This window comes from Leptidea sinapis, chromosome 3 (assembly GCF_905404315.1).
Source record: "Leptidea sinapis chromosome 3, ilLepSina1.1, whole genome shotgun sequence".
Taxonomy (NCBI): Eukaryota; Metazoa; Arthropoda; class Insecta; order Lepidoptera; family Pieridae; genus Leptidea; species Leptidea sinapis.
Genome location: NC_066267.1, coordinates 6322876 through 6349930, shown reverse-complemented (window position 1 = coordinate 6349930; position 27055 = coordinate 6322876). Strand labels below are relative to the sequence as shown.

At 35.8% G+C, this 27055-nt stretch overlaps 1 protein-coding gene across 2 annotated transcripts in view; it reads right to left on the bottom strand.

The window, feature by feature from the left end:
* LOC126979397 (acetylcholinesterase-like) overlaps positions 1 to 24897 on the bottom strand; it is a 77274-nt gene extending 52377 nt beyond the window's left edge. Inside the window, exon 1 of one of the 2 annotated variants that reach the window (XM_050828676.1) lies at positions 24815 to 24897. The gene's annotated coding sequence lies outside the window, so the exon portion shown is untranslated. The remainder of the gene's footprint in view (positions 1 to 24814) is intronic. The other variant, XM_050828677.1, reaches the window with a different exon arrangement.
* Between the last annotated feature and the right edge of the window lie 2158 nt (positions 24898 to 27055).

Genomic DNA, 27055 nt, shown 5'->3' with positions numbered 1-27055 from the left:
AAATGTTCATTATGTAGTTGCTGCAGATCTGAAGAATTTCTATTATCGTTGCTGCATTGATCTCTTGACATCGATCAAGTTATTTGTCCATGTTGCCCATGAAGTATAATTGTAAAAATTTAAGCTTGTGCAGCTTGTGCATCTTCGAGAGGTTGCAGTGATCCAATACGATGGTGAATTTGTCCTTATACCTACAATACCAAAAGCAAAACCCGTATTACTGATTTATAAACACTTTTTTTAGAATTAGCATACACAATACATAGGAATAAGTATAGTACGTATGTTATTCTTCTACTGTATTGTGTGGAAGTATGTAAATAAATAAATACCTTGAATGTCGGATTAAATCTTCGTTCTTAGATGTCTGCCCCAAATGAGGTCATTTGGAAACAAACATTGTATTTTTGAGTGTTTTCTAGAACATGGCAGCACAATTCCTGCGTTTCTCCGCAGAATACTCGCAAACAACGTCCATCGGCCCAATGCGAGTATGCAAGCAGTACTACAGTACAGTGTTAGTACTGCAAACGTATCGAAAAGCTGCTCGATTCAAATCATTACTTCATAAATTTCTTCTTGTGCGTCGAAAATTATCTATAAGTTGTTGATCTCTGAGGTTGCCAGCCGATCTGTTTTACGGGCTGCTACGCTTTGCTCTTGTGATTCATAGCACCACGTCAATCCATTATAACGCGGGCCTTTGCTTCAGTCCTTTCATTCGCAATGTTTCGAATCCTAGTTGCATTACGTCTTTGTCAGGAATAATTTGATCTTAGTCGTGACATTGTTAATGATAATATCGGCACAATAAGCTAATAGTCACTCGCACACTCGAAACAAAAACACCAACCAGTAAACTTGAATAACATGACGAGCACTGTCAGTTGTACTTTATTGCTCATGTATCGTGAAACTAACAAAAAAATTCATTGAATTCTTTCTATTCTCGAGATGTCATGAAAATGTCAATCCATACAAAATGTATCAGAAAATAATTCTTTTATATAATAATATTTTTTCGTGATTTTTTCGATATTTTATTACTTATTATCCTATTCCTAAGGACTAAAAGAAATCCAAGAAAACAAACAACAGAAAAATTGGTCTAGCCGTTCTTGAGCCATAAATGGTGTAACTAACACAACTTTGTTTTATATATATTATTATATAGATTGTATTATCTTATAAAAGTTTCATGAATCCACGCACGAGAAAAATATAAGGACTCCATGTCACCTTACATAACAGTGTAGCACCAAAACAAGCCGCTAAACGTGTAAATACATAGGCCCCACGCATACATTTACACTAATACAAGCCGATCGGCCGCCATTATAAGATTTGCCATCGTCTGTGACAGATCAGTTTACGCTGCAGTAAAATATTTTAAAAATGCCGTCTTGCGTTGTGAAAAAGTGTAAAAACGATACTATATAAGTATTTGTGGCCATATATGATTATTTAAGGGAGAAAAAATTATGTAACTCTTATACCCCGTAAGCGCACACACATTAGCATAAAGGTGCTTCACTTGCTATTATCACGGCGCGAAATCTTATTTTTATTACTCCGTGCATGAATCTAATTGTATTATTTTGGTTCATATAAGATCTACTGTAATTGCATTATATAGAATCGCTTAGTGAGCATTGCTTTTGTCATTTTATAGTTATCATGTGTATGATATAACGCAGTTCGTCACGCTCACTAAAATGGAAGACAACTTCTTCTCATCTAAAGCGCCAAAGAGAATGAAAAAAGTAAACGGGCTACATGTGTTCCAAATTAAAATTCAATAGACCTCGTTCAGCCAAGAGTCGAGTCCTACATTACTTTTTATCCAACCTTAACTTGGCAACGACTCACAGCTTGTGTGCTTTTACTGAAAATTCATACGTTTGTAATGTGTGCTGGCCGAGTTTAAGCTATTCGAAATTTGAATTTAAATAAGATGAATACTTTTAAATTTTCACAAGGCTATGGCCTGCGGCTACAGCCCCGTGTTTCAATTATAATGAAGCTTGTTTTCTTCAGATAGTTAAACATTCTAATTACTGCTAATGACCAGTTCAGTAATAAGTTTTACTTTTCCGACGATAGTTAATTCACTAAGATGTTAATTTACTCAATTTACTTGATTTCAAATTCAGATTATTCTGAAACTAGCTGTTACCTGCGACTTCGTCTGAATTTACCAGTGTTACCATAGATGGTGTTCTAACACTGCCATATACATAGCAAACAATTACATATCTCTCATAAACGTTTTCGTTCGACTTTTTTTTCTCTGACTTTATTTGCAAATTCGACTACCACGAAAATGTCTTTACATTTATCGTGTTAATATATAGCCTACGATACTCACAAATAACGTGGCTTTCTATTGGTAACAGAATTACAAAATCGGTTTAGTAGATCCAGAGAGAACCCTCCAACCACACACACTCACAAACTTTACTTTTTATGATACCTACTAGCTTTTAGCCGCGACTTCATGCGCGTGCAATAGTTACTTTGGTAAGCATTTTTAATATACTCACTTTGCAAACAATACACTACAAACCGCTGTGGTTAATACATTTTTAAAAGCTACCAACTATAGAACTTTCATCCACCTTTTCATCCCCACACAGGACTTAATTTTAAGAACGCTAGAACAAATATTTAAGTATTTCGAATCAAGTCAAAGATTTTCTGAAAGAATTCGCTACGGGCCCGGCGCTTGCTGAATCCGGCACTGGTTTTAGATAAATCCTATTAATATTATAAATGTGAAAGTTTGTATGTCTGGATGTATGTTTGAACTTATTTAACGCAAAAGCTACTGAATGGATTTTGATGAAACTTTACAATAATATAGCTTACACACCAGAATAACACATAGGCTATTATTTATAAAACTATGGCGTGAATTATACTTTATATGGCAAAACAACGTTTGCCGGGTCAGCTAGTTACTACACCAACATTATTTATGTAAAACCAGTACCGGATAAAGCAAAGGTTCTCAAAGCCCCCTTGTGGGCGTTTGAAACTTTCGGGGGGGCAGTAGAAGACCCAGAGAAAATTAGGAGAACATTGAGATGGGCAGATGGAGCGTGGGTAGATTAAAACATATAGTCTAAAAATGCAAAAAAGTACACGAAAATTATCTAGAAAAAAACATATTCTCAAAGTGGGCGGTGAGCAAAATAAGGTTGAGAAATTATGGGATAAAGCAAGCACCGCAATGTAACTCTTCAAGAAAATAGCGAGTAATTGGTAGTCTGACACCAATGTACTGATGAAGTAATAACTAACAAACTTGAAGCATGAAGATATACATCATAGAATATTTTTCTACTCTTCTATTTTTATCTGTCATACATATAGAGCCACGATTAGTAAGATGAGTACATTCATTATTAAGTCTTTGAAAAAGTTTATACTCCACGGCCTAAGAAAGCATTGTTTACAGTACTTTAATGTCGCCAAAAAAGCACAACTTTATGTTGGTGCCACAGACAACGACATCTAAGTAAGGTTCATAGAAATATTAGGTAGTACACACAATATTACATACATAATATTTTCATGTTTAAGTAAGTCATTAGACTAAACATTTTAATGTCAACTTTAGAAAACAACTTGTTAATACAATTTGTTTTTCCCGCGTTGGCTGTATGGGTGCACCTATGCCCTTTCTTGAAGAAAAATTAAACCACTCACCAGAGATAAGTATGTAATCCCACCCATTTAAGTGGCAGCTTGAAAACTCGTATTTGTTTATTAATAAATTAAGTTACCAAGTCGTAGATAAAATATTGTATGAGACACGTTGTATAACTAGGGCAAAAACGCGAGTGGCGAATGAACGCCACGAGCGTCTGTTTTTACCTTTTTATACAAATGTTGCATAAAATACTATTATTAAGCAATTTAATATATTATACACTTCGCAGCCACGGACTAGTAAAAAAAAGAAGGACTCGGCGCCGTAATATTAGCAAGTGAAGCACCTTTATGCTAGTGTGTGTGCGGTTACGGGGTAGACATGTTACACAATTTTTTCTCCCTTAAATATATCCTCATATATCCACAAATACTTTTATAGTAGGTATTGTTTTTACTCTTTTTCACAACGCACGACGGCATTTTTAAAATATTTTATTGTGACGCAAACTGATCTGTCCCTGACGATGGCAAATCTCATAATGGCGCCCGATCGGCTTGTATTAGTTAGGTAAGTGTAAGTGTATGCGTGGGGCTATGTATTTACACGTTTATCGGCTTGTTTTGGTGCCTCCTTGTTATGTAAGGTGACACGGAGTCCTTACTATTTTTACTCGTCCGTGTTCGCAGCCAATGTTATTCAGGCGATTAATGTCTTTTTAAAATTTTAATATTTGTAGTATTACATAAAATAGGGTGATAAGGGTTATGTTAATAAGGTTAGGCCAATAACAAAGGCCTTATCATTTGGCTTCAATTTTGAATCACATTTGATTTACAACCATAGATACAGACGTTCTCGAGGATTTTGATGCTCGCTGTTTAAAAAAAAGTGAACTTAGCCTTATTTAAACTAAGTGGAAGGACTAAAACACAGCGTAGAAAAAGACAAATCGTTCTTCTAATTAATACTTGTGATAATCACAATTTTAACAATTGGAATACACGTTATGCCTACTATTCGGTTAAGTCGAGTTAGTAAGTCTTTTGTTCGGCGATGTATATGCTTTTACAACATGATCCCGGAAAATGTAAAAAACAAATATGTTGCAAAATTCGAAAGAATTGTTAAAAAATGTTGATGCGGCAATGGTTCCAGTAACACAAATTACTAGTAATGTGTAAACATTATTATGTTTCGGTCTGAAGGCCGCAGTAGCTAGTGAAATTACTGGACAAGTGAGACTTAATAAGGTGACGAGCGCAGTTGTAGTGACGCTCAGAATTTTTGTGTTTTTCAAGAATCCTGAGCGGCACTGCTAGGTAATGGTCAGGGCGTATCAATTACCATCAGCTGAATATCCTGCTCGTCTCGTGCCTTATTTTCATAAAAAAAAAATTCGCATGGGAAGAACTATCTTGGGCATTCAATAAGTTATTTTAAATCCTATTATAAAATATTTCAATTTGAATTTGAAAATATCAGCTATTATATATAACAAAATAAGTCGGGATTATTCTACATGTTCTTCACCAGTATGGCTCATTTGTCACTCGAGCTCAAACTTTGTCGCCTGTCATTTATCATTTGACGTATGTATCTTTCTTTCTTTTCAACCCGCGTCGCGTCGACAAGATGTAGATGCATTATTATTTTCTTTTTTAGTAACGATAACGAACAGACTTAGAATATGCTAGCCAATCGACGTTCTGACAGCACGAAAATACGTGAACAATTATATTTGTCAATATGTACGTTATTATTATTATTATGAGTAGGGGATTTGAATGCACTTAAGTCCTAGGATCTATTTCGCCCCCTGTTTGCGCTAGCGCGCCTACCCTCGACTTCTCATGTCTAAAAACAAAGAGCTGTGTAAAAATCGAGGCTACTGACTAGGAAACGTGTGCCGGGATTTAAATTGTATTCTCTAGACCTATTCTATTTAAGAAGCGTAGGATCCTGAGAGGGTCCAAGCCGGGCACGTCCTCTGCTTTGAGTGAGGGTGTTTTAAGACATCCCAGCCTGATTCTGGTAATGCCCTCGCATTCCAGAAGGAATTGTGTATGGGGTCTTCAGCGGCTTCGCAGCAGAATCTGCACAGTTTTGATTCTCTGAGACCCATTCTGGTTAGGTGCCCGTTCAGCTTGCAGTGGCCTGAGAGGAACCCCGTGAGGGCTCTCAGTTCTCTCCTGTCCAAGCATATGCATTGTTTGGCACGCTTACTTTGATAGTTGTCTAGGAGCAGCTGAGCCTGTCGTCTAATCGCTTATAAAATGCTCGCAGAATATCTTTATTTATTTATGGTGTATGTGGATGATGCAGCTACTGTACTCAATAATTTTTGTATTAATTTACATTTACTTTTTGTGTCACTCGTGTAAGACACTGACTATTTGACGTTTGCGTGTGTCTGTTGCATCATTTTACATTTTATATTGTAATTTGAAATGATTTGTAAATCGATGTACTTAAATGTAAATCTTGATATAAAAGAGTGGCAATGAGTTTCTTGCTACTTCTTCTCATTAGCTCAACCCTTTACGAAGTAGTGGTAGATTCAATAAGATAAATATTTTATGTTTTTGACATTCATAAGTTTCATTTCCGTGACCTACGTGAATAAATTGATTTTGATTTGATTTGATTTGATTTGATGGCCTGGTAGCGTATATGTGCGTTAGGTCGTGGTTCAATATTCAAAAGACTAAGGAGCTAATGCCTAGCGTGTCTGACTGTTTACGAGTTGTCAGTCAAGATTCGGTTACAGTAACAATAGATTGGCCTACTTATTCTATATTGCTGTATCTCCTTTAGAGATGTTGTTCACCAGTATATTATAAGTCTATTGTAACAATCATATTCTTATCGTTTACGTAAAGTAATACGGGCATTTTGTACGTGCTCTTCACTAATATGGCTCATTTGTCACTCAAGCTATCATAGTGAAACAACTACCAAAAACGATTGTGATGGAGTTACTAATACAATTATTTATAAATGCAAAAATACAGATATAGGGGCTATCACATTTATAATCTATATATATAAAAATGAATTGCTGTTCGTTAGCCTCGCTATAACGCGAGAACGGCTGGACCGATTTGGCTAATTTTGGTCTTGAATTATTTGTGGATGCCCAGTGAAGGTGTAAAAGTTGAATAAATTTTAAAATGCTCGGAGTTAAATAAAAACAACAATTTTGTTTTTAATTTAATGTGTCCGTAATGGCGTCGTTCAGAAATCAAATTGAAAGAATAGTTTAAAATGAATAACATTTAGTATCTTTATATCTGTCTAACTTTCTCAGAAGATAAAAAAAACTTAATTTTAGCTACCTATAGTTGGTAGATTTTATGAACGATTTAATATTGGGTAGGTCTGAGAATCTGTCGCAATCTATTTTTTATACCCCAAAATAATTAGTTCTTGCATTTTTTCTTATTACTTTATATGGCAATGCAACGTTTGCTGGGCCAGCTAGTATATTGATAATGTTTGATGTAGTAAGCCAAACAGTATGGTGTCTTAACTTCAAATTCGATCTTCAAAAAATTACCAACAACCTTTTCTCACCTTAATGTCATTTTCCTACAGTCATAATAAGCAAGTAGGTCGAAATTCGCTTGAAAATACATTTCCTAACTATTATCATTTTCGTGCAAATATAAACCTGTTTTATGATTTTAAGAGAATCATCAGCAAAATAAGTTTTGAATCAATTTTGTGAATAAAACACACAGAATATTATCAAGAATATATTGGGAGGCATCAGTTATAGTTATTTATGCAACTTTTGTGTTATTAGGGGTATTAAAACAAGAATGTGGGTGATAATTTTTGAAACCAAAAAAAATAATAGTGGGATGAAACCCATTGGAAATGGAAGAGAATATAACAAATATGAAAGGAAAAATAAATTACGTGCGATCTTAGGTTGGGATGTGGAAAAGGGGGGTGATTAAGGGTAAAAAACGATTTATCTCGATTTACGGCAAAACTGCAAGTCCTACGGAATTAAGTCAAATGGCCAAGTTGTAGGTAATAAAAAGTTTTTATTATTTTTAAAGGCACTGGTCTATAATATGAATCCTGTATAAAATATTCTGAAACAGCTTACTGCTAAAAAAAAGCTAGTCCTAGTAACCATAATATCATCCAAAGTGTTATTATGAAAACGGATGATATAATCTTGTACTAAATTTCATTACAACACTCGTTTGGATGATGTAATAGTTATTAGGACATTGGGTATTTTTAATGTTGGTAGTAAGCTAACTGTTTTAGAATCTTTAATAGAGCATTAGTAAAGTTTTCTCTGAATAATTTACTATCACACTTGATGTTACACGTCGTGTGTGGATTTATATGTGTAAGGGTTTCCAGATGGCAACAAGAAACCATTGTGAAAGATGCTCAAGCGCGTTCAATTCAATGTCCTATTTAACTATATCGATTGATAATGAAGAACTTATTATAAGACTTGAACGAACCGATAATAGAACTATTAAAATACTTACAATGAAGCATTCTTGATAGAAGAGTATCTCAAGTGTTCTCAAACAGAAGCACTCTCGACAGATTTAATAGTACCTATATATTTCAAAGTAGCGATGTCTATGGGTTGAGTGTCTTACAGCCAGTGGACAGTGGACTCTTTGCCTAATATTTTTACTTCAATTTCAATTTATTGCAATTCCATAAATATAGTCCTTAAATATAACATTTGGAGTTAATACAATAATTATTATACAAGGCAGTATATTATGGATACCCAGTTTGGGTGTCGCAATTTGGTCTGAACAGCAGACCTACAAAGCTGTGGAATGAGCTTCCTTGTGCGGTGTTTCCGGGACGATACGACACGACTTCCTTAAAGGCCGGCAACGCTCTTGTGATTCCTATGGTGTTGCAAGAGAATGTGGGCGGCGGTGATCACTTAACACCAGGTATGTACGCTCGTTTGTCCTCCTATTCCCTAAAAAAAAAAAGACCGTAGTAGGGAGACCCATATTTTTATTTATTTTAGTTTGGCTCGTTTAAAAATTCATTTACGGCATAGTAGTACTTTTCTAATAAAAATTCTTTCAGTGCTTCGAATTTTGTTTGGCAGATTATTATATATTTTATAGACATTACATAAGGACTCGATGTATGTAGTACTAAATTTGATTGTGGGAGGTTTAATTTATTTATATATCTTTCGGGATATCGACGGGGCATATTTTCTTTCTTTGTGTAATTGTGTAGATTATTTTTAACAAATTTGCATATTTCGAAGATATATATGGATATATATTGCGCATATTGGCTTGAGAAGAATACTGATGTCTTTTAGGCTGTGGATCCAGTTCGATATGATGAGAAACGAGTTATCGTAAAGGTCTGGCGACGTTATTATTTTTTTAAATGGAAGACACACGACGGAACGTGTCACCTGATGTTAAGTGATAACCTCTGCACGCATTCTCCTACAACATCAGAGAAGAAACACTTATTTTGAAGGTTTCCATGTTTTTGAAGTTATACTTCGTCAGATGCGTTATGAAAAAATGATGAGAGTGAAGTTTTATAATGTGCTCGCATCACTGTAACACAAAAGTATCATGGTGAAGTTGGTTTCTAAAATTTTCTGATGTTTGCGTTGCATTCGTAATTTTTTTTTTTTTTTGGTTTCTTCGTCCTTTATTAGGACAGGCAAACGGTTCAAGCCCAATCAGCCGTATTCGTTATTTTTTGTCCGAAACCGAAACGCAATAATGTTTACACAGTACTCTTCATGGCAGAAATAGGCGCCGTTGTGGTACCCATAATCTAGCCGGTATGCTATGCAAAGGAGCCTCCCACTGGTAAAATATATTTTAATTTATAATTTGTCTCTTATATAATAAATATCCGTAATTCACATACACCGTAAATAATTTTTTGTAGGGGGCAAGACAACGATGTATTTAACACAATAAAAAATCATATAACTATACTGGGTCTAACCAGATCACCTCCGAAAAAGTAAAGGTTCGTAAATCTCCCTTTGACTACATAATAGCTATAAGCATTTTAGTGAGAAAATTCTGTAGTTGCAGAAAAAAAAATTCAAAGTTTATCATGAGATTTTTTAACCATCATTGTACAGTTCCTACTCTGGCGTTCCGTGCCATTTCTCTGTCAACTGAGCTATCCGTCAAATTTTACTTGTGTATTAATCCAAGAAGTGAGGGTTATCACTTTAAAAAAATAACAAATTGTTAAAAATTAATTAATTGTTAAATTTTTAATTTATTTACAAGAGCGACATCTCAAGTCAATTGCCTTATATGCAAATATTGGGGTTGAGCAGGTTATCAACTGTAAAGTAGATCCTGTAGATGAAGCCACAACCTGAGAGTTGAACAAAGCAAACAAGATTTTATGATGATGCGTCACTCGAACGGTTAGCTCAGTTGGGAGAGCACTGGCACGGAACGCCAGAGGTTGTGAATTCGAGCCCTGCATCGTTCATAAAATTATGTTTTCAAATTTTATTTGTGTAATCCTAGAAGTGAGAGTTATGACTTAAAAAACATAACAAATTGTTTAGTTCCTACGTAATAAGGGTTAATGTTACAATGTTTCTAATGCTGTCGGATGTTGCAGCGAAATACATTCCTGCTTTTTTGTTTTTTATAATTCTAGAGACTATTAATAGAGATCGAATAGATAGCGACGATTCATAAACGGACTGCATTGCATTTTTATTGCAACAAAAAATAAAAATAATCCTAACTAGAATTTGGTCTGTATTGACACGGGAAGCACCAACTTTCAAATAAAAAAGAATTATCAAAATCACTGATGTAATAAACATAAACATAAAAAAACATACCGACGAATTGAGAACTTCCTCCCTTTTTTGAAGTCAGTTAAAAACATACGAGTATATTAACAACATCCATGACTCGGAAACAAATATCCATATTCATCATTTAAATTATAAATGCTTGCACCTACCGGGATTCGAAGCCGGGACCTCAAGCTCACTGGCAGGGTCACTCCACTGTGCTGTATGGGTTGACGAATATTGTTGACTAACATAAAAATTATAACAAATTCACTTAATTTTTATAAAAACTTCTTTAACTTTAGATTTGTCAATATATATTGTAAGAAGCGTAATTATTTTCAAATAATACGCATTTTAAGTAATTGTAGCAGCTTTACATTGCCTCCAAGTTGTGTAGCCATTCTCAAGTTTAATGTAACGTTCAAACGAAATTCGCTGTACATTTTGCCTACCCATTCACCAGTAGGAGGCTCCTTTGCACAGTATGCCGGGTAGATTATGGGTACCAGAACGGTGCATATTTCTGTCGTGAGGCAGTAATGTGTAAATATTACTGTGTTTCGGTCTGAAAGGCGCGGTAGCTAGTGAAATTACTGGGCAAATGAGACTTAACATCTATCGTCTCAAGGTGACGAGCGCAACTCAACTGTAGTACCGCTCAGAATTTTTGGGTTTTTCAAAAATCCGGAGTGGCACTGCATTGTAATGGGCAGGGCGAATCAATTACCATCAGCTGAACGTCCGGCTTATCTCGTACCTTATTTTCATTAAAAAAAAAGCTGTTGTATTATAATAAAGAATTTTGAAATGAATAAGAACTTCTTGATTGGTGTTAAAAATATTTGTCTTAACAGTTGAATGTTTGTGAGTTCTCGCGGCTGTGAAGGGGTCAGTTTGACCCAGGAGCATGTAGGTTAGTAGTAAATCGTATTCGGGCCGCAGCCCGCGATGACGCAGCTAGCCGCACTGCGGAACACACCGCGATGTTCGTTCAAGACCTTGTCTAGACAGCCATAAACGTAATCACCTGACTTTCTCTAATTGTTCTCGAAAATACACAAAACAAATAATAAAATAATAATAATAATATTGACACACTTTTACACAAAATATCTGAACGACCGAGCCTTGCCCGGATTTTTAAGAATGTACAAAACTTGAACAAAAAAACTAATAGGACATCTGGATTCGAACCGGGTTCTTCTGCTTTCGGGATCACCCAATGTCCCATCTGAGCTGTTATAGTCTTGTACATAGTGGCGATATTTACCTTTGTATTCTAATGTTATTGTAGCAGTTTCTCATTAAAACACGGATAAAACGATATTTTTTAAAATTGAAACCTAGGCTAGATCGATTTCTCGCCCCCGAAACTACCTGTATACTAAATTTCATTAATATCGTTGGAGCCGTTTCCGAGATTCAGATTATATGTATACAAAAATTGCTCGTTGATAGATACAAGATTATGTTGCCCCAAACATGGCAGAGCCTGTACTATGGGTATAAGACAACTATATATTTAATACAGTATACTTAAATTATTAAAACTTTCGTGAGTGATTATTAAATTACTTATTAATACGGCTTTACTCGCGTTTTTATCGGTGTCGGTACCAACTAGTTTCGGACCATTCGGAGGTCCTTCAACAGGGTGACCGTGATGGGTTCGCGATCTTCGAAAAACTTTGTGTCTTGCAAGCTGCTAGAAGCCATAGAAATCTGATTGTCAACCTAATTTTAATAGAGACAAGGGTTGGGCTCTGCCACCAACCTGGAAACCTGTGTTACAAAACGCGTCTCGCAATAAGACCCATAGTGCCGATGATCACGTAGTGGACATTGTGAGTACATTTTGTGCGCCCGTGGACACTAATAGTTTCACAGTGTCAGTGATACCGTGCTCGTCATCACCGGCGCACCCCGCGGCCTCTTGCCTGGCCAGCACTTCGAGCCCAAGTCCGCAGTAAGAGGGACAGTATACTTACTTAAAAATACATTTCTTCTTTCTTCACAGTCGTTCCGTCATTACTGAGGATCGTGACTCCACTTAAGTTCGTCTACAGCTTTCCTCCATCTGTTTCGGTCTGTCGCATGGTGGAGTGCGATGCTGATGGGTTGTTTAGTCTGCTCAGATATTTGGTCAGACCAGCGTCGTGGGCTCCGGCCTCTTGGTCTCTTCCCCTCAATTTTCCCGGTATAATATACATAAATACATATAAACATTCATGACTCGTAAATAAACAATATATAAATGATTGCACCTACCGGGATTCGAACTCGGGAGCTCTAGCTCAGTAGTCAGGGTCAGTAACCATTCGGCTAAATCGGTCGTCAAATGTATTACAAAATTCAGGAGACACATTAAGAGATGTTAATGTGGTAAAGGAAGAAGAAACGTAGTTTCTTCCGACCGTTCTTCTCAGGTATCAAAAAGGTTTTAAATACTACGTAAAAAGAGACGGGACTGCCTGAAATATAGTTTAGTATGAAACGTGCAGTGATTTGACATAAGTTTGAAATAGTAATTCCACTTGGGCGATGAAGTATAATCCGGCTAAGTTTGAAAGCGAACAGTTGCATAAAACGCAGAGGATTTACAGCCGTCATCTGTCAATCTATCAATGACTGCACGTTTCATACAATTGCGTGAATCGCTTTTTTCTTAGACAGTTTCGCATGGGTGGTAGTTTTTATCGTTTCTGACGTTAGTAGAACTGTTGAGTTTTATTCTTCAACAACAAAATCTTCGTGAATGTTAATAATACGAAATACAACAATTATTTTTGTTTTATATTCATAAAGTAATAATTACAATTTATACATATACTTATAATGCCTACTATTTGTATTGAATCAATAGAAGACAACTCGACGACAAACAAATTTATATAGCCATTTAACCCACTTATGTACCCGACACTGTTCGAGCTGGGTATGATGAGTCCAAAGGGACTTCTTTCTATCAGCATATGTGGTGAAGTTGTTGCGCAGGAAGGAGCACAACCCGGGAGTTCTGTGCTGCTTGAGTCTCTGTGTGCCGGACTGGTATGTGTGGAGTCGCCTCCATCTGCCACTACTATCCGTTCCGAAGGCGAGAACAAATGGGCCTTTAACTGGAGCCCTTCGCCATATAAATGAACTCCACAACAAAGTAGACATTTTTGGGTGTACGTTGAGTGTACTCGCAAGGGTATTAATATTAATACATATATATGTAGCCATGTTATGGTAAACAGTTGGATGTTCAAGTTTTTTGTTTTTTCTGACGTGATAGATTATTTCCAATGTAACATTTGGTTTATTATTTAATGCAATTGTATGATTAGTTTTAGATTGATTTGTTTGTTGTGTGCATATATTATTCTTGTTTGTTTGTAACTGTCACATTAGGTCTCCTGTAATGACACTTGCAACGTGTAGTAAATAATATAAAACACAGGATTTTGGTTAAAGAATAACAGAACCAAATTAAACTTTAACACGATTGCTATATTTATTTTGGTTCTAAATGAGGTAGGCACTGCCTAATTGCCTATATGGTATCCACGCACCTGGTTACCACATACCATGTCGATCTCCCACCACATAATAATTCACAATCATATTCTATTTTTTTAACCGACTTCAAAAAAGGAGGAGGTTCTCAATTCGTCGGTATGTTTTTTTTATGTTTGTTACCTCAAAACTTTCGCCTGGGTGAACCGATTTTGAAATTTTTTAATGTGAAAGCTGGTGCTTCCCGTGTGATATTGTAATTTTTGGAGTCAGTGTCATCCAAGATAGGCTTGTAACTACATACATAGTTATAGGTGAGATGTGCTTGAGTCGTGAGTAGGTGAGAGGCGAGAGCGGGTTGCGGCGGAAGGACACCGATTCCAAAAATTACAACGATCGTAACTAGAATTAGATTGTATAAAAATACGCAATTATTTTTATACTTTTTAGTGCATATTATATCTATTGTTTTGGAATAGTGTTTTTGAAGTCTGTTGTTTTTTTGCTATTAAGAATAACGGAAAGCCCTTCGTTTTCACTGGATCCTATCCTATATATGTTATAGTAAGTAGAACTATATATTATATACAAGCAGTTGCTTGCGATGTCATCCGCGTGGATGCTATAAGCAGCAAAAGTACTATGTCTGCATCTAGATTAATAACACGAAACCCCTATATTATGGAGTCCAAACCTTTCTCAACCTCTCTCTTCTCAAGTTATTTTGATTTGACACGTATTACAAGTATTGATTTTTGCTACGCATGTGTTCCTTTTGCTACGTTGGTTATTCCTTTGCTACATAAATTTTAGCTACTGTTATATGCTACGCAGTTATTACAATTGCTGCACATAGTATAAGCAATGTATTTTATCTACACCCATGCTTTAAATCCTCTATATCGTATAAAGATTCTGAATCCTATAAAGATTCTGAAACAGTTAGCTTATTGCCAACATTAAAACACCCAACACCATTACATCATCCAAACGAGTGTTGTAATGTTGTACTGAATGAAACACTCCTATGTTTTTTTTTTCGATCCCTTCACGCGCAAAGAGTTTCAACAGACAGCCACATTATTGTTGCTCGATGCCTGGTATCTGTATGAATTTCAAAAAAGAATATTTTCGTTTACGCGCGTTCCACACTACCAGAACGTCGCGCGCCGTAAAAAAAATAGGTTATTCGAATCCCCGCCATTTTTCTTCGATATTTTTATTGTTTTGTTTAAGAAAAAATGATCGATTCCTTTTAAACGCTACAAAAGAACATAATATTCAAGTGAATTTTAATTATTGCACTATACAAAATGTAAATTACAACTAAAATAAATAATTCTTTCATTAATAAGTACTTAGTTTATTTGTAGTAATGGATGATATTAGGTTACTACTAGGACTGGCTGTTTTAATATTAGCAGTAAGCGAATTGTTTCGGAATCTTTTAGAGGATTCATTTTCTGGGTGTAGATAAAGTCTTGTATGCAACTGTTGATAATTAGGTATTAAAGCACTCATGTGATACTATTATCACACTCGGTTTCGCCTCGTTTGATAAACCCACATTCGTGTTTTAATACCCCTTATTACACAACAGTTGTATAAATAACTATTACTACACTGCTGGTATTTTGCTATGTTGAAGAAGTGTATTATACTACGCTATTGTTCCTTTCGCTTCACACAGTATAAATATGTATCTTCCTACAACGATGATATGTTTTGTTACACACAAATTATAAGTTATATATGATAATAAATATAGTAACACGTACGCAAAAACTAATGTAAAAATACAGTTACAATTACAGTCGCTTTAAAAAGTGTTTTATTTAAACCATCTACATAATAAAAAATGAAAAACTATATATAAAAAATTACAATATTACATATTAATAAGCTCGTCCAAGTTTAATCGCCTCAGAACGGGCCGCATAGAAGTTATACCGTCTGTTATCTAGGACACACGATCCACGTGATATAATGAAACTTCTCACGAAAACCAAAGGTCAAGAGGTAAAACTTACGTAGCAGGTTCGTGTGGAATATTAAGGTGTCTACTTTGATATATTTTAGTATTTGAATAGTACATTGTTCTTCGAGGGCAATTCCTTCGAGTTTAAAGATAAATTATTAAAACTTTGAGACATTATCAATTACCTAAAGACTTACATATTTTTAACCGACTTCAAAAAGGAGGAGGTTCTCAATTCGTCGATATGTTTTTATTTATGTTTGTCACTTCAAAACTTTCGACTGGGTGAACCGATTTTGATAATTCTTTTTTATTTGAAAGCTGGTGCTTTCCGTGTGGCCCCATTGTATTTTGGTCCAGATCTGACAATGGCATCCATGAGAAAACCATGAAAGTCTTAAATTTTCAATACGTACGTATAGCAAAGTGGATGATAAATTTACGAATAACTCAATATCGCGCCAACCGATTTCGATGATTCTTTTTTTATTGAAAAGGATATACTTCAAAGATAGTTTGGTGAGAGTTTGGTTAGGTTCTGATTACGGAATCCATGACAAAGTAACGGAACTCTTCAATTCTTAGGAGCAAATTAACGATACTCGGCCGAATATTTTTTATACTATCCGGATATTTAAGTCATCTAATCGACAATTACTTGACCATAACATACTTATGGTCAAGTAATTGTCGTAATCGAATATGTTGATCAATGGGACTCCTGAACGACTTATAGTAAGGGTGCGATCTGTGGCAGAATTTCTAACTGTCTGTAATCAAATTGCAAAGCGCTTACGTTCATTGCTGCATTGAAAAATTGAGTTAAAAATTATCTACACATATTTAGAGAAATTGTTAATTAATGTATTTTTTGTTAAAAATTTTAATATGCAAACTAGAAGAGCGGACATATATCCAATATGTCTACTTTTTTTAAACAAAAAAGGAGGAGGTTCTGAATTCGTCGGTGATTTTTTCTTGTGTTAGTTGCCTCAGAACTTTTGTTAATTCTTTTTTTATTTGACAGCTAGTGCTTCCCTTGTAGTCCCATCGCAATTTGGTAAAATTATAAGCGATTATAAATTCTTATAAACCGATTATACACGACCTTATAATCAGAGACTCGTTGCCAAAGTTCTCTGCTGCGCTCCAACTAGATACCGCACTACCTAAGATCAATAGCTTTTATATAACGGCAACTATTAGATGCTTGTGTGCGTCGCATCTTGACACTTAATGGCATCTTTCAAATTTTGTAACATATGCTTCGTGTTATGTTATATTTAAATTAATAAAATACAAAATACTTACTGATGATATGTGATCCCAGTGTCGTTCTTATATTATTATTTTTACAATGTTTTACTTCGCAACCCGGCACTTTAGTTTCACTTATTAGTAAAGATAAACAGAACATGTGCACGTCAATGTCACACATTGTTCGAGTCTGGCTTGAGTACGCCTACTTGGGCGTAGTTTTAGTTACCGCACTTTGAAACTACGCCTGCGATATCTACTTGGAGCGTAGCGGAGATCAATCCTTAATCTAAGCAACCTGCTTACATTTACCATTTTTTGGACATAATTAATATATATCTTACGTTACTTCATATATATATTATTCGTTTTTATGTACGTTATATATATATAATTTAAGTAAATTCATATTATAATCATATATACGAGTAAATAAATTATCGTTTATCACGCGTTTTTTTGTTCTTTCTTTTATTTATTTAGAGCATTGGTAACAAGACAATCAGGTCAAACCAAAATTCAATAAAATAAGGAAATGAAAAACCCCCGTTATGTTAATGGGAGAAAGATTCTTGATAAAAGTTGGACCTCCATTTTTTGTGCGTATGATCACGTGACACGAATAATATTTTGGGGTGTCTGAAAGACGTCACTCAATCTATTGTCTGTGTTCACAGATTATAAAATAACTCAAGCAATAACCATAGATAACATATTTTGGCGAATTAGGCTGTCAAAATACATCGCGGTCCCCGGCCTCAAGCGGATGTGTAGATTCATTCAATTAGAATCGCTCTATCCAATTGTAACATGATAAAATTGTCGCAATGTGATATGTTAAATGTATTACGTGGACCGAATTATTCCGGTTACTTTTACTGCAAATGATAAGATGCAAATCCATAAGATTTGTATTAGAATGTGAGATAATGCACATGCAGATCTTAGATTATTATTACGTCTAGATAGAGTCTCTTCCTGTTAGACAACCGATAAAAACAGGCCAGGAATATTAGTTTAGTGTGCGTGACAAGCTACGTGTTACACTCGCGATTTGTATGACACATTGTGTTAGTTTGCGTGAATTGCTCAAAATAAAGGTTAGTTCTAAACTCAACTTTTTTCGAAGTTTTCATAGCTGTCACAACGCTGTGACAGACATCTAGGTGTATAAATGATCTAATATAATGCTCCATATAATCGTTAAAACAATCATACAGAGGAGAACAAAGGAGAGTACGTGTCACTTGATGTTGAGTGATCACCGCCGCCCACATTCTCTTGCAACACCGGAAGAATCACAGGAGCGTTGCCGGCCTTGAAAGAAAGTGTACGCGATTTTTTTGAAGGTATCCATGTCGTATCTTCACGGAAACACAAGGACGGGAATTCTACAGCTTTGTTGTACTTAAGAAAGTACCTTGAAAACCAACAATTCGAGCTATGTTTGTTATGAAGTAAACACGTTCATACAAAAACTTTGTACGGATGTATTACGTTTTAAGGATTTTTGTCTGTTTGTTTCTGTGTTTTTCCCTACTTAATTTCACTGTAAGTAGTTTTAAGTCTACACAGACAGGGTGGCGGGAAAATATAGCAAATTATAATAATAGAAGAATATTTTTACATACGAGTTAGGGCGTTGAACGAACACCTCAAAGAAACTCGGAATAATCAATGCCGTATTTGGAGAAGATACGAATAATGAACGCACACTGTGATTTTTGTTTTATAGTCACTTCAAAGTTCAAACTGCAAATTAGTAAGAGGCTTCGGTTATGTTAGGATTCCCATATTTTTGATCCAGTGGGAGGCTCTTTTGCACAGGATGCCGGCTATATTATGGGTACCACAACGTCGGCTATTTCTGCCGTGAAGCAGTAATGTGTAAACATTACTGTGTTTTGGTCTGGAGTACCAATAACTATCAACTGAACGTCCTGCTCGTCTCATCCCTTATATTCATAAAAAAAAACTGTAAATGTTTGGCTTTATTAGCCTATGATCTTTCGCCAACAAACTGTTGCAAGCAGTTTGGCAAGATGTAAAAATTAAGAACCAATTGTGCATAGTTTTATAATTAAATTAATTGAAAAAAAAACTAATCTAATATAAACATAAAAATAAACTAATATCATTTCGATATATGGACCAATAATAATATCCCTAACTTCTGGGATTAAATATACAATTTCAATTTGTAGCCAAAATTTTATGGAAGATGCGGAACTCGCACCCGTGGAAGCAAGTTATCATCTGATTTGTTATGTTTTAAAGTGATAACCCTCACTTCTAAGATTGATACACAAACAAAATTTTATGAACGAAGCGGGACTCGAACACACGACCTCTGGCGTTCCGTGCCAGTGCTCTGCCAACTGAGTTAACCGTTCGAGTGACGTATCATCATAAAATCTTGTATGCTTTGTTCAACTCTCAGGTTGTGGCTTCATCTACAGGATCTACTTTACAGTTGATAAGCTGCTCAACCCCAATATTTTCATATTAGGAAATTGACTTGAGATGTCGTTCTTGCAAATCTAAACAATTTGTTATTTTATTAAAGTGATAACCCTCATTTCTAGAATTGATACACAAATAAAATTTGAAAACAAAATTTTATGAACGATGCGGGACTCGAACCCACCTCCTATGGCGTTCCGTGCCAGTGCTCTGCCAACTGAGCTAACTTGATAACTTAAAAATCTTGTATGCTTTGTTCAACTCTCAGGTTATCAACTGTAAAGTAATTCCTGTATATTTGAGCCACAACCTGACAGTTGATCAAGAGATACAAAGATTTACAATCAATGCGTCACTCGAATGGTTGGCACTGTTGGTGAGAGCGCGAGAGGCACAGAACAAATTTTATTGTGAGGTCAAATTAACTAATTACTGTAGCTACATCGTACCCACACTCTTCAAGCAATACTGAGCTTTATTAACATAGTATTTTTTCAAATAAACCCGCAAAATACTTATACACAATAAAGTCACGTTAACCACGAGGCAACACGTGTAGAACAGCTGTTCGCGTGGGAGACACCACTCACGAGCGTCGACAGTCTGCGTGGGCTGTCACTCTTGTTTACGTCTAAGGACGTTCTGATGTCAACGACCTGGTTTTGCAAATTTAATAAGGCCCTTGTTATAATAAAAAGTTAACAAATAAGCTAACGTAAAAAAAAGTTATAATAAATAGTATCTATGTATTTATTCGGAGAAAAACCAGTTACATTACATTAATCCCAGTAGTGAGGGTTATCACTTCAAAAAATAACAAATTGTTTAGATTTCACAAGAGCGACATCTCAAGTCAATTTCCTAATATGCAAATATTGGGGTAGAGCAGGTTAGCAACTGTTAACTAGATCCTGTCGATAAAGCCTCAACCTGAGACTTGAACAAAGACATATTACGATTTTTCACCTTTACGTCACTCGAACGGTTGGCTCAGTGGAAAAGCGCTCGCACAGGTCACGGGTTTGAGTCCCGCATTGTTCATAAATTTTATTTTTAAATTTAATTTTTGCAGTTACTTTTTATATAAAATACTGAGAATAAAAACTAAAATTAAAAATACGCAATTATAACCTTTAATATTTATGAACGTCTATTGAATTAGGCATTACATTAGACTAGTTAGACTGTCGTCAGAAATGAGTCCCGTGCCTGAGTTCAACGAGTCAACATCTCCCGAAAATGCCTTGTGTAGAGGCGAAACACGTGTTGAATTGGTGAAAGCTTAGCGGATTAACACTCAAGAAAAAACTCATAACATTTGGTTAAATATTTCTCCATAAGACTTTAATGCTACACTTTCAACTAAAATTGTGAAAACGGGATGTGTGTACAAATGATTAACCACTATTTTATTTTATTAACTGACTTCAAAAATAAGGAGGTTCTCAATTCATCGCTATGTGTTTTTTTATGTTTGTTACTTCAAAACTTTCGACTGGGAGAACCGAATTTGATAATTCTTCTTTTATTTGAAAGCTGGTGCTTCCCGTGTGGTCCCATTTTAATTTGGTCCAGATCTGACAATGGCATCCATGAGAAAACCATAAAAGTCTTAAATTTGTTATACATATATTTTTACGTATAGCAAAGTGGATGATAAATTTACGAATAACTCAATATCTTGCCAACCGATTTCGATTATTCTTTTTTTTTATTGGAAGGATGTACTTCAAAAATAGTTTGGTGAGAGTTTGGTTAGGTTCTGATTACAGAATCCATGATAAAGTAACGGAACTCTTCAATTCTTAGGAGCAAATTAACGATACTCGGCCGAATCTTATCTCTTATTACGACAAAGTAACATTCAAATTGCGAAACGCTTGCGTTCATTGCTGCATTGACAAATTTAGTATATCTACACATATTTAGCCAAATTGTTAGTAAGTGTACTTCAGAATCACTAAAAATCACAAAATAAAAAAATAATAACAAAAAAACAACCGACTTCAAAAATACTATTTCAAAACAATAGATAATAATGTGCACTAAAAAGTATAAAAATAATTGCGTATTTTTATTCAATCTAATTAATTAATCTCATTCTAGCTACGATTATTGTAATTTTTGGTGTCGGTGTCATCCAAGATAGGTTTCTAGCTGTATAAAAAGTTATAGGTGAGATGTGCTTGAGTCGTGAGGAGGCTAGACGCGAGAGCGAGTCGTGGCGCGCGGAAGGACACCGATTCCCGAGAGCGACTTAGACTAATCACTCAGCCGGATTTAAAAGCAGTAGTTGAAAGATGACATGGTCGCTATAAAATGTTGCTTTGTTAGCTAATTAAAAGACAGAAGGACCTTTAAAGAAGGATAAATAGGGACTGAAAAAACACAGATTTTTACGGTAGAAGAACTTGTTGAGTTGCGAGACTTGCTTTTTTAACCAACTTCAAAAAAAGAGGAGATTCTTGTTTTTGAAGGCTTTTGAAGTCAGTGTCAGCCACGGTAAGTTTGAATCTATATACGTAAGCTGTAGGTGATATGCGCTTGTGTCACACGCGCAACGTGACGAGGAGAGAGGCGAGGGTGGGACCGCGGCAGGACGACACCGGTTCCAAATATAACAATAATTGTAAATAGAATTAGATTAATTTTATTGTATAGAAATCACAATTAATTTTCACTTAAAAGTGCATAATATATCTATTGTATTGAAATAGTTTTTTTTTGGAGTCGGTTGTTTTTTTGTATAAATTTATTTTTAATATAACAATTTATGTTGTTAATGCTGCTCTATTCTTGAAGGTCCCTAAGTCGTATCTTTCTTGTCTAGTCGGAAATTTCTTGAAAAACACTCGGTTGTGGAATGCCAGACCTCAACGTGATGCGGATGGTGCTTAGCATATTAACGTAATGCCCATTGGTGGAATTCGGCCGCTGGTATCAACTCCTCCGAGCATTCTCCGTGATAAATGCGGTAGAGGAGGCAGAGAAATCCCACACCTCTACGCAACTCCAAAGAATCAAGCCGATCGGAGATGACTTGATCGTCGATGATCGAGCTGCTCTTCATTGTATGCGGTCAAATGGAAGAAGCAGGTACTAGGGAGCACCCGCCCAGAGGTGAGAAAACTACTCCATGTGACGCCAAATTTTTGCCTTTGATTTGATTTTTAGAGGCCGTTCTCTTCCAAATGACCATGAAACTGAACGTCACTCGATATATCGACAACAAGTATGCTTATACAGGCTGTGGTAGTTAGAGGAGTGATCTCGAATCGAGGGGATACGACATAGGGAGACATTTTAGTGGTAAACGCGCAAAATTATGTCTTCTTAGGTTTGAATTGGACTAAATTTTGTCAGCCCCATTCCAAGACATAGCATAGCCTTGGTTTCAAACACAAGTTTGTTCCAGTTCTTGTCGATGCTATCCCGACACATTTTGACACCGCCAGTTTAGGAAACATACCCTGTGCGTCATATATTAATATGTAAAATAGCGTGGTATGCTAGCTATAATTTCCGCAATGTAATCAATCACTCTCAATTAATCACAGTACGTATCTTTTAAATTTTAATTTAATAGAATCATTTGCTACTCTCGAATTTTTTTTTTATATAATAGTTTTCATATCATATTATATATATTCTATAACAGTACATATCTCCATGCTACATCACGATACAAATTTAATCTTCTCCACAATTTTCCAGCCTATAGCGACTCAGTAAATACTACGAAATCAAATGTTATTTCCGCGGAGTAAGACGTAGCAGCGTAGCGTCGTAGCAAAAAGACTACAGACAAATCTTAATTGCTTCAAAATATGCTTTTCTAGCAAAAATGTTCGTTTTTATTTTTAATACAATTGATTAGTAAGGGGACTTGTAGAAAAGACAACAGACCACAGTTATGGAAAATATAGCTAATGTCCAGGAATCGAACCCCGAAACTGTCAATCGATAAGTAGACTTTAGTACCATTCTACGAATGCCAAATAAAAGAAATATAGTGAGTTAGCAAATTTATTGTGAGGCACATAACGACTTTATACGACTGAAAAATAAATTTAAATTACCGTCGCCCCTGGTTTCTTTCTATAACGTTTCTGACATTTAATGTCACCTGATAGCATGAACCCACCAGTGGGAGGCTCCTTTGCACAGAATGCCGGCTAGATTAAGGGCACCACAACGGGGGCTATTTTTGCCGTGAAGCAGTAATGTGTAAGCATTACTGTGTTTCGGTCTGAAGGGCGCCGTAGCTCATGAAATTACTAGACAAATGAGACTTAATATCTTACTTCGTAGCGTGCGTCTCAAGGTGACGAGCGCAGTTGTAGTGCCGCTCAGAATTTATGGGTTTTTCAAGAATCTTTAGCGGCACTGCATTGTAATGGGCAGGGCGTATCAATTACCATCAGATGAACGTCCTGCTTGTTTCATCCCTTATTTTCATAAAAAAAAATACATCCACAAAATCCGTTGTTACTGAACACTTAATTTACAATCTTTAGGAATCTCTGTAAACGGTGTATTCTGATGTGGTGTTTATTTCAGGATTCAAATGTCCACAAAATTATTTAAAACGATTTAAAAAGATGGAATAAGCTCTGCCGTCGACTTATACTATTAAAAATTTCATCACGTATGTAACTGAAATATAAAAATTAAAAAAAAAATGCAAACGACATCCGAAATAATTATATCGTAATATTATACAAAATATAATATATAACTTATTATTATAGTTGATTATAATTAAATGTGGGTAAATATCGTCTCGTAAATGTATAATTCAAAAATATACTATATATTTGTTGCTACGAGTTATTAAATAAATTGAGATGAGATAACTGTGAGTATCACATCCCTAAGCCATATAAGAAAGCTCAAACCATATCAGATATCGAACCCATATAACCGCTAACACAATGTGTAAGACATAACAAAAGAAATCAAGGCAGGGACAAGGTCGGGGCTTTAAGGACAATTACCGTAAACAGCCACCGGGCGTGGGAGCGTATCGCCCGCTAAACATTTGGTACCGCAAGTCGTTAGCTTGTCACCTACTTCAAGACCTTGTCTTGACCCCCACAATCACCTTTCCCCACCCAACTCTAACTAAACATCCAAAGCTTACCGATACAGATGTCTTCTATGAAGGTCGGGTATATCGTACACTGGGACACTCGCGGTCGCGTGTGAGTAGGTCGGAGGTCGACTTCACACTGACTGAATACTCCGGGTCTCTAGGCCCGGCCGGAGCGAGCCCTCTCCCCCCCTGTCCCGCACCGCCCCGGCGCCCTATCGGATAAACAACGTGCATTGTAGGCTCGATCTCTACACACCCCCACACACACGAACACACCCCCGTCGATGAATTCCGTTGACTTACAATACACTAAAGATTCTCAACCAACGATTTTGCATGCTCCAATTCAAAACCTGAAATGTATTACAAACTGATATAAAACTATTGAATACGCCCGAATATCCTAACGTTATAGATTTTGGACTCAGGTCTTTCTGCTACCGGATTTTTTCCAGATGAAAGTAACATTGACGTTAAATTTTCCCGGAATGTACGAAGCCGTAAAATTGCTCTTTCATTTCGTAGAAACCGTTTCACCCTTTGTTCACATACTCGGAAAGCACTAAAGTACACCATTGCTCTACTTTTTACAATATTTACGAAAGCTCTGTTGCAAACGAAAACGCGTTGAGAAATTGTGTGTACAAAGGCTTTTTAATTGTCGAGAAAAGTGAAAGGAAAACTATATGGAGAGATTAGGGATGTTAAAGTGAAAATATAAATGGTTGCATTTAACGATCGGTGACAGTATAGTTAGTGAGTTTCATTAGATGAATCTTATTTTGGTTTATTATTTTTTTATATAAGAGGGTGCAAACAAGAGGCTTACGTAATGGGGAGTGGTGAGGCATGAGACACCCGGAAACCAGGGGTCAAGATAAGTGTTGCCGGCTTTTAGGGTGGGAGCATGCTCTATTCTTGAAGTTCCTAAGTCGTAACGGTTCAGATGTTCAGAGAGGTGATGTGTGCGTTAGCTAGCGGTTAAATATTCAAAATATTATGGAACTTGTCATGATCGCCGGAGTAGGTTGGATGAGCGCAGCGCAGGACCGATCGTTATGACGATCTTTTGGGGAAGCCTTTGTTCAGTAGTAGACTTTTTCCGACTGTAATTATGATGATGATGGAGCTTGGCTGAGTGTTTACAACTTCTCAATCAAAATCGGTTACAGTAACAATTATTAAGTAACTGCGTACGTCGCTCACGCGAACCGTATTGCTACTCTGCTTTGAGAAAGAGTCGAAATTTTGTGTGTTTCCATTGTAGCTAAATTATTATAATTGTTTTTATTATTTTTAATTATTTCGTAAAGCGTTTTAGTGATATTGCTCTCTAAAACCTTTGAGATATATCTAAATAATATATGGCGGAATTGGGTTATCTTATGTAGGTCTACAGAAAAGTCCGCGTTCTCTCTTAACAATAACATACTATATCCATATACAGATAGAACAGAGTCTGTCAGGTCAGCTAGTTTATCCTTTTTTTTATGAAAATAAGGGACGAGACAAGCAGGACTTTCAGCTGATGGTAATTGATATGCCTTGCCCATGACAATGCAGTACCGCTCAGGATTCTTGAAAGTCCCAAATATTCTGAGTGGCACTACAACTGCACTCGTCACCTTGAGACATAAGATGTTAAGTCTCATTTGCCCAATAATTTAACTAGCTATGGCGCCCTTCAGACCGAGACACAGTAATGCTTACACATTACAACTTCACGGCAGAAATAGGCGCCATTGTGGTACCCATTATCTAGCCGGCATCCTGTGCAAGGGAGCCTCCCACTGGTAAATTATTATTAGTAAATTGTTATTCTAAACAAAACATTGCTTATAACAATATTAACAATACGTACAACGTTCAATTTTCTTTCCTTCTACGATCTATAATTATTTTTGTATCGCGATTTTTACATTATTCTGTTCCATCCACAAATCTGCTATAGAGTTGCAAGATGGCAATCGAATACACTCACTGTAGTACGATAGACTTGGTAGGTCTGAGAATCGGTTGCATCTATTTTTGATCCCCCAAAAATATTAACAATTGATTTTTTTTTTATTACTTTATATGGCAATACTACGTTTGCTGGGTCAGCTAATTTATTTAATAAAAAATAAAATGCTGAAATTAAAAATTAGCCACCATTCAGACTAATTAAAAAATAATCCCTTTACACGTGTAGGGGGTTAATAACTATGCTACTGGTACGATTGTACTTACAATAAACTTAAAACAATTAAAGTTCTTTATTGTGCCCTGGTTAGACGCAACCTTGAATAT